Genomic DNA, 7598 nt, shown 5'->3' on the forward strand with positions numbered 1-7598 from the left:
TCAACGTACAGCCCAACAAGCAGTCATATAGGTAATTACAAAAATTGTTATGGATTACAGTCCACAGTTTCAGTTCTTTGATGTTGAGCTCTTTTATGTGCTTATAGGCACCTATATGTCTTTGTCAGTGCAGTGTCTGTTCATATATTTTGCCCATTTTTATATTGAGCTGTTATATTTTCCTTACTGTTGAGTTTTGAGAGTTTTAAAATTTATTCTGACACAAATCTTTGTCTGATATGTGATTTATAAATATTTTCTCCCAGTATATAGCTTGCCTTTTCATCCTGTTTGTAGGGTCTTTAAAGGTTTTTAATGTCTATGAAGTCCAATTAATTAACTTGTTTCTTCAATGGATAGTGCTTTTTGTATCAAATCTAAAAACTCTTTGTTTCACCCCAGGGCATAAAAATTTTCTTCTAAGTTTTACAGTTTTACATTTAGGTCTATGATCCATTTTGAATGAATTTTTGTAAAAAGTGTGATGTATGGCTGAGGTTCATCTCTTACATATGGATATCCAATTTTTCCAGTACCATTTGTTGAAAAGACTATCTTTTCTTCATTAAATTGCCTTTGCACGTTTGTCAAAAATCTATTGTTAACATTTCTGTGGGTCCATTTCTAGACTCTCTATCCTGTTACATTGAACTATGTGCATATCCTTTCACCAACACCATGCTGTCCTAATTACTGTAGCATTATAGTAAGTCTTGGAATCAGGTAGTATGAGTCCTACAAATTTGTTCTTTAAAAAAATGTTTTGAATGTTTTTAATTCCTTTGCCTTTTCGTGTAAATTTTAGAATCACCTTGCTTATGTCTACAAAGAATTCTCCTGGGATTTGGATTGGGATTGTGTTGAATCTACACATGAATTTACAGAGTATTGACAACTTAACAATATTGAGTCTTCCAATTTATGAAGGCAGTATATGCCTCCATTCATTTAGCCTTTCTTTGATTTTTTTCCATCATCATGTTGTAGTACACAGATCCACAACATATTTGTTTTTGGTGCTGCTGTAAATGGTACTTGTGGTAGGTAGAATAATGATCCCCCAAAGGTGTCCATGTCCTAATCTCTGGAACCTGTGGATATGACACCTTACATGGTACAGTGGGCAGAATGGTGGCTCTCAAAGATATCAGGTCCTAGTCTCTGGAACCTGTGAATATTAGTTCATATGGTAAAGTTGTTTTGCAGGTGTAATTAACTCAAGGATCTTGAGATAAGGAGATTTTCTCAGATTATCTGGGTGGACTCTAAATGCCATCACATGTATTTTTATAAGAAGAAGGCAGACAGAGATTAGATGGGAGGGAGGTGATGAGAAGAAAGATCAGAGAAAGATGCAGCCACAAGCCAAGGAATGTCAACAGCCACCAGAAGTTGGAAGAGACAAAGAATGGATTCTTCCCTAGAGCCTCCAGAGATGTGGCCTTGTCACACCTTTATTTTGGACTTCTGTCCCTCAGAACTGTGAGAGAATAAATTTGGTTTTTTCAAGCCACCCATTTTGTGGCAATTTGTTACAGCAGTCCAAGGAAACTAATAAACATGGCAAAAGGGATTTACAGATGTTTAAGGGTACAGACTTTGAGATAGGGAGATTATCCTGGATTACCCAATTTAAACACAAACACTTAAAAGAGAACCTTTCCTGGCTATGGTCAGAGAGAGAAGTTATGATAAAGGAAAGGTCAGAGGGATGTGGCTTTGAAGACGGAGGAAGCAGGAAGCTTAGGAAGAAAGCATTAAGTCTTTCACCATTAAGTATGACATTAGCTGCAGGTTTTGTGTGGATGCCTTTTGCCAGGTTAAGGAAGTTCTATAACTGGATTGCTGAGAGCTTTTATCAAGAATGGATGCTGAACTTTGTTAAATGTTTTCTGCATTTATTGAGATGATTACAACATTTTTCTCCTTTAGTATGATAATATGGAGAATTACATTGATTTTCTAATACTGAACCATCCTTACATTATCAGGATGATCCTACTTGTTTGTAATGTATTATTATTTTTATAGATTGCTTGATTTGATGATATTTTATTGCAGACTATTGTGTCTATATATTTGTCAAAGATATTAGCTTGCAGTTTTCTTTTGTAATGGCCGTGTCTGCTTTTGGTATCAGGATGATGTTGGCCTCATAAAATGAGTTGGGAAGTGTTCCCTCCTCTTCTATATTAGTATTATTTCTTCCTTAAATGTTTGGTAGAATTCTCCAGTGAAACCATCTGGACCTGAAGTTTTATTAAAGAAAGATTTTTAACTACAAAGTCAATTTTTAAATAGCTACAAGACTATTCAAGTTATCTATTTATTCTTGAATGAGGTTTCATAGTTTGTGTCCTTCAAGGAATTGGTACTTGAATTGTCTATAGGATCTGTAGTCATATCCCTCTTTCATTCCTGATATTGGCAATTGTGTCTACTTTGTTATTTTTTCTGGTCAGCCTGGCTAGACCTTTATCAGTTTTGTTGATATTTTCAAAGAAACAGATTTTGACTCTATTTTCTCGGTTGTTTTACCACACTTAGTTTCATTGATTTCTGCTATTGTATTCATTACTTCCCTCCTTCTTCTGGATTTCAATTTAGTTTGCTCTTCTTTTTCTAGTTTTCTATGATGGAGGCTTAGGTTATTGATATGAGATCCTTCTTACTTTTCTAATATAAACATTTAATGTTATAAATTTTCCTCCCAGTACTACTTTAGCACTATCTCACAAATTTTGATTCACTCTATTTTCAGTAAGTTCAATGTATTTTATAATATCCCTTGAGACTTCTTCTTTGACCCATGGGTTACTTAGTGTATTGTAAAGTTTCCAAATGCTTGTGGATTTTCCAGATATCTTTCTATAATTTATTTGTGGTTTTATTCAGTCATACTTTGTAAGATGTCAATTCTTTTAAATGTTATGATTTTGCATTAGATGGCCTAGAATATGATCCATCTTGGTGTATCTTCCATGTACCCTCAAAAAGAATGTGATTTTGTTGTTGACTAGGGTTGTTCTATAAATGTTAATTATGTCACGTAAGTTGATAGTATTCATTTCTTCTATATATTGGCTGATTTTCTCTCTACTGGTTCTATCCATTACTGAAAGAGCAGTGTCCAAGCCTCTAAGTGTAACTATGGTTTTTCTGTTTCTCCTTTCAGTTCTACCAGTTTTTGCTTCATGTATTTTGGAACTATGTTGTTAGGTACATACATGTTTATTATTTTTATGTCTTTTTGGTGAATTGGCCCCTTTGTCATTATGTAATGTCCCTCTTTATCACAGGATATCAATTTTTGATATTACTATAGCCACAATAAATTTCTTTTGATTAGTATTTGCATTGTATGGCTTTTATCATTGTTTTATATTTAGCCTATCTATAGTATTAAACAGTAAATGGATTTCTTGTATACAGGATATATTTGGGCTTCTTTATAACCTGGGCTGAAAATCTCTGTCTTCTAATTGGTGTGTTTAGGCCATTTACATTTAATATAATAATTGATATTGTTGTATTTAATGTCATCATTTTATTCATTTCCTGTTTGTACCCACTGTTTTTTTCTTCCTCTATTTACCCTTTCCTGCCTTCTCTTCAATTTTTTTAGATATGTTTTAGTATTCCACTTTAGTTTATTCATTTTGGGGGGCTATATTTCTTTATTTTTTTTAGTGGTTGCTAAAGAGATTACAATCTACATACCTAAATTTTCACAGTCTACTTAAAACATATCTTTTACCATTTCAAGTAAAACATGAAAGTTTTACAACCACCTAGGTTCCTTTACCCTCATCTTTTGTTGTAGTTATCATATGTATTACATTTATACATTGAAAGCCTCTCCCAGACAATGTTCTGATTTTTGCTTTCAGCATTCATACATATTTTAAAGGATTTAAGAGGAAAAAATGTCTTTTAGATTTACTGAGATATTTTCCACTTCTGCTGTTCTTTCTTCATTCCTGAAGTTCCATATTTCCCTCTGGTATCATTTCCATTCAACCTGAAGAACTTAAGCATTTCTTTTAGAGTAGGTCAGCTGCTGGTGATAAATAATCTTAGTTTTCTTTCATCTGAGAATGTCTTTGTTTTGCCTTCATTTCAGAAAGATATTTTAGCTGTATGCAGAATTCTAGGATGGCAGTTCTTTTTTGTAAGAACTTCAATGATGCTACTTCACTGTCTTCTGGCCGACATTGTTTCTGATGAGAAATATACAGTCATTAGGATTTTTTCCCCCTTATATGTAATGTGTTGCTTTGTCTTGCTGCTTTCAAGGTTGCTTCTTTACCTTTGGTTTTCGGCAGTTTCATTATGATGTGTCTTAGCAAGGTTTTCTTTGCATTTATCCTATTTGGGTGTTCTGAGCTTGCTTAATCTGTAAATTTATGCCTTTCATTAAATTTGGGAAGTTTTCAGTCATTCTGTCTTCAAATTTTTTTTTGTTTTTTTTAAATGCAATTGCATTGAGATATATTCACACACCATACAATCCATCCAAAGTATACCATCAATGGCTCCCAGTAGCATCACATGGTTGTGCAATCGTCACCACAATCAATTTTAGAACATTTTAATTACTCCAATAATAATAGTAAGATAAAATAAAAATATAAAAGAAAACCCAAATATCCCATACCTCTTACACCCCCCCCCCATTGTTGACCCCTGGTATTGATATGGTACCTTTGTTACCATTGATGAGAGAATATTAAGATATTACTGTTAATTATAGTCCTTAGTTTGCAATAGGTACATTTACTCTGAAATACCCCTCTATTATGAACTCTTTGGAATAGTGTCATACATTTGTTCTAGTTCATAAGAGAACTTTTTAGTATTTGTACTGTTAATCACAGTCATCATCCACCACAAGATTCACTGTGTTATACATTCCCATGTTTTCACCTCTAACTTTCCTTCTGGTGACATACATGAATCTAAGCTACCGCTTTCAACCACATTCACCCACAGTTCAGCACTATTAATTGTACTCAAAATAATGTGCTACCGTCACCTCTATCCACTTCTAAACATTTAATACCAACCTAGTTAAACACTCTGCATATATTAAGCAACTGCTCCCCATTCTCTAGCCTCATTCTATCCCCTGGTTACCTATATTCTAGATTTTATGCCTATGAGTTTACATATTATAATTAGTTCATATTAGTGAGACCATACAACATATCTTCAAATATTTTTTCTGCAACAAAATCTTCTCTCCTTCTGGTACTCCAATGATATCAATGTGAGACCTTTTGATATTGTTACAAAGGTCCCTAAAAGACTGTTCATTGTTTCCATATTTTATCTCTCTGTTCTTCAGATCGTATAATATTGATATATTTTCAAGTTCACTGACTCTTTCATCTGGCATCTGCATTATGCTCTAGAGAACATCCAGTAAATTTTATTTCAGATATTATATTTTTCAGTTATAATATTTCCATTTTGTTCTTTTAAAATATAATTTAATTTTCTCTGATGAGAATTTCTATATTTCCAATGATTTCAAGTGTGCTTACCTTTACCTTGTGGGGGGTGATCATAATAGCTATTTCAATTCATTGATAATTCCAACATCCAGATTGTCATCTGTTTCTGGGGCTCACCAAGACCACTACCAGGTTTGGTGATTCACTAGAAGAACTCACAGTATTCAGCATATAGTCACACTTCTGGCTAAGATTTATTACAGTGAAAGCAAAATCAGCAAAGGGAAAAGATGCATGGGGCAAAGTCCAGAGAAACCAGGTCCTCTCTCATTGGAGACACCCAGGACATGCTTAATACCTCCAGTAATGAGTTGATACAATGCATGTGAAGTGTGATCTACCAGTGAAGCTCATCAGAGACTGAGAGACCAGGGATGTTATTGGAAGCTGGTCACATAATTCACCCTCTACCTAGCATTCACCCTCTGCCTAGCATGTACCAAAACTCCAGACTTCCAGAAGGAAAACAAGTTTTCAGCATAAACCACATTGTTTGTACAAACCATTTAGGCACAGTACACCAATTTATGGTTAACAAAATAATTATAAGTTAACAAAACACTCCAAAAATCCGAGTTTCCAGATACCAGAAAAGGGCGAACCTTTTAAGCAGGTTATTATAAGGAGAGCAGCATTAGGCCTGTTATGTTAACTCTTTTCTGCACACCATCTATTGATTGTTTTTTTCCCTTGAGCCTTGGTCATATTTTCCTGGTTCTTTGTATGTAGAGCAATTTGGATTATAACCTAGACCTTTTGAATATTATGTTGTGATAATATTAAAATCCTCTTGAGAATGTTGATTTTTTTGCTTTGTTTTATTTTGTTTTAGTGGGCAATCAAACTGGTTAGGTTCAGACCACAAGTTCTGTCTTGCCTTTTGTGGGTAGTGTCTCCAATATCAGTTCAGTTTTCAAAGCCTTTACCATGCTTTTTTGGTCTGCCTGGAGCATGCACCATTCAGGTTTTTGTTCAGACATGGGCAGTGGTTTACATGATAGTTTAGTTCTCAAAGGCTTTGCTATGCTTCTTTTGGTCTGTTCCATATTTGTGCAGCTTGGGGGTAAGCCCCCAAGACTGATGTAGGTCATAAACAAAATTGAGAGACTCCTTTCTCTACCTCTCTCCTTCTTGGGATTTCTTCCACATTCTCTGGCTCTTAGGGTCTCCCTTTCCTTGTTCCTCTTGCCAGAAAGATGGGGTTCTCTCAGAGTTTTAGCCTTCTGCATTGTTTTGCAGTTCTACATAACTGGGGTTTCCCTCTTTCTTTACTGAAGAATAAAGGAAGAGTAAAATTTATTTGACTGTTGGCAAACAGTGTGGGTCTCAGTAAAGTCCTAATCACTGTGATCTCAGCAAATACACTGGGGCTGCATGGGCCTCAGCTAAGGGGCAGACCAACAAGGTCTTGGCCAAATGCTGGTTGATGGGAGGTCTGAGAAAGGCTGTAGGGCTGGAGGGGCACAGAAGTATTTAAAGATGCTGCAGCCCGCCCTTGTACTACACTAGTGCAGTTTGGATTGCCACTGTTGTAGGTGAAGCTGAGGTAGGATTAGATATTTTAGGACATCAGAGGGTAAAATAATATTTGCTGCCATTAAACTACAAGGAAGCCATATTCTATGTTATTAAGAGAGAATTAATGATGTCTTAGCATTAGATTAGCAACTGCAGGTCTAGGTAGACAATGCTGAATCAGCTGCCCCAAATTCTATTCTGCAATGAAGACAAGGGAGAAACTGTGGATAGACCAACTTTGGCTTCATGTAGTTTATCGTACAGGATTAAGAGCCACTCTCTTACCACATGGCCTTGAAATGGCACTGGATTTTGTGATATGCATGGGGGGAAAGTCTTCTTTAGATCTAGGCAAGAGGCAGTGGTAGCAGCCACACTCTGCTATGGTCATTAGCAATAGTAAAATAATTTGCCTGGGGCAACTGCTCTACTGGTTGAACATTGGCTTGTTTTCTAAGAGTAGTGATGTGGAGCCAGGGCTGTGTTAATCCTGTGCATTATTAGTCCTTTGGACTCTTCATTGCAGATTGTCATCTGCAGAATCTAAGATGGATATTAGCCTGC

Source organism: Choloepus didactylus, chromosome X, assembly GCF_015220235.1.
Source record: "Choloepus didactylus isolate mChoDid1 chromosome X, mChoDid1.pri, whole genome shotgun sequence".
NCBI lineage: Eukaryota > Metazoa > Chordata > Mammalia > Pilosa > Megalonychidae > Choloepus > Choloepus didactylus.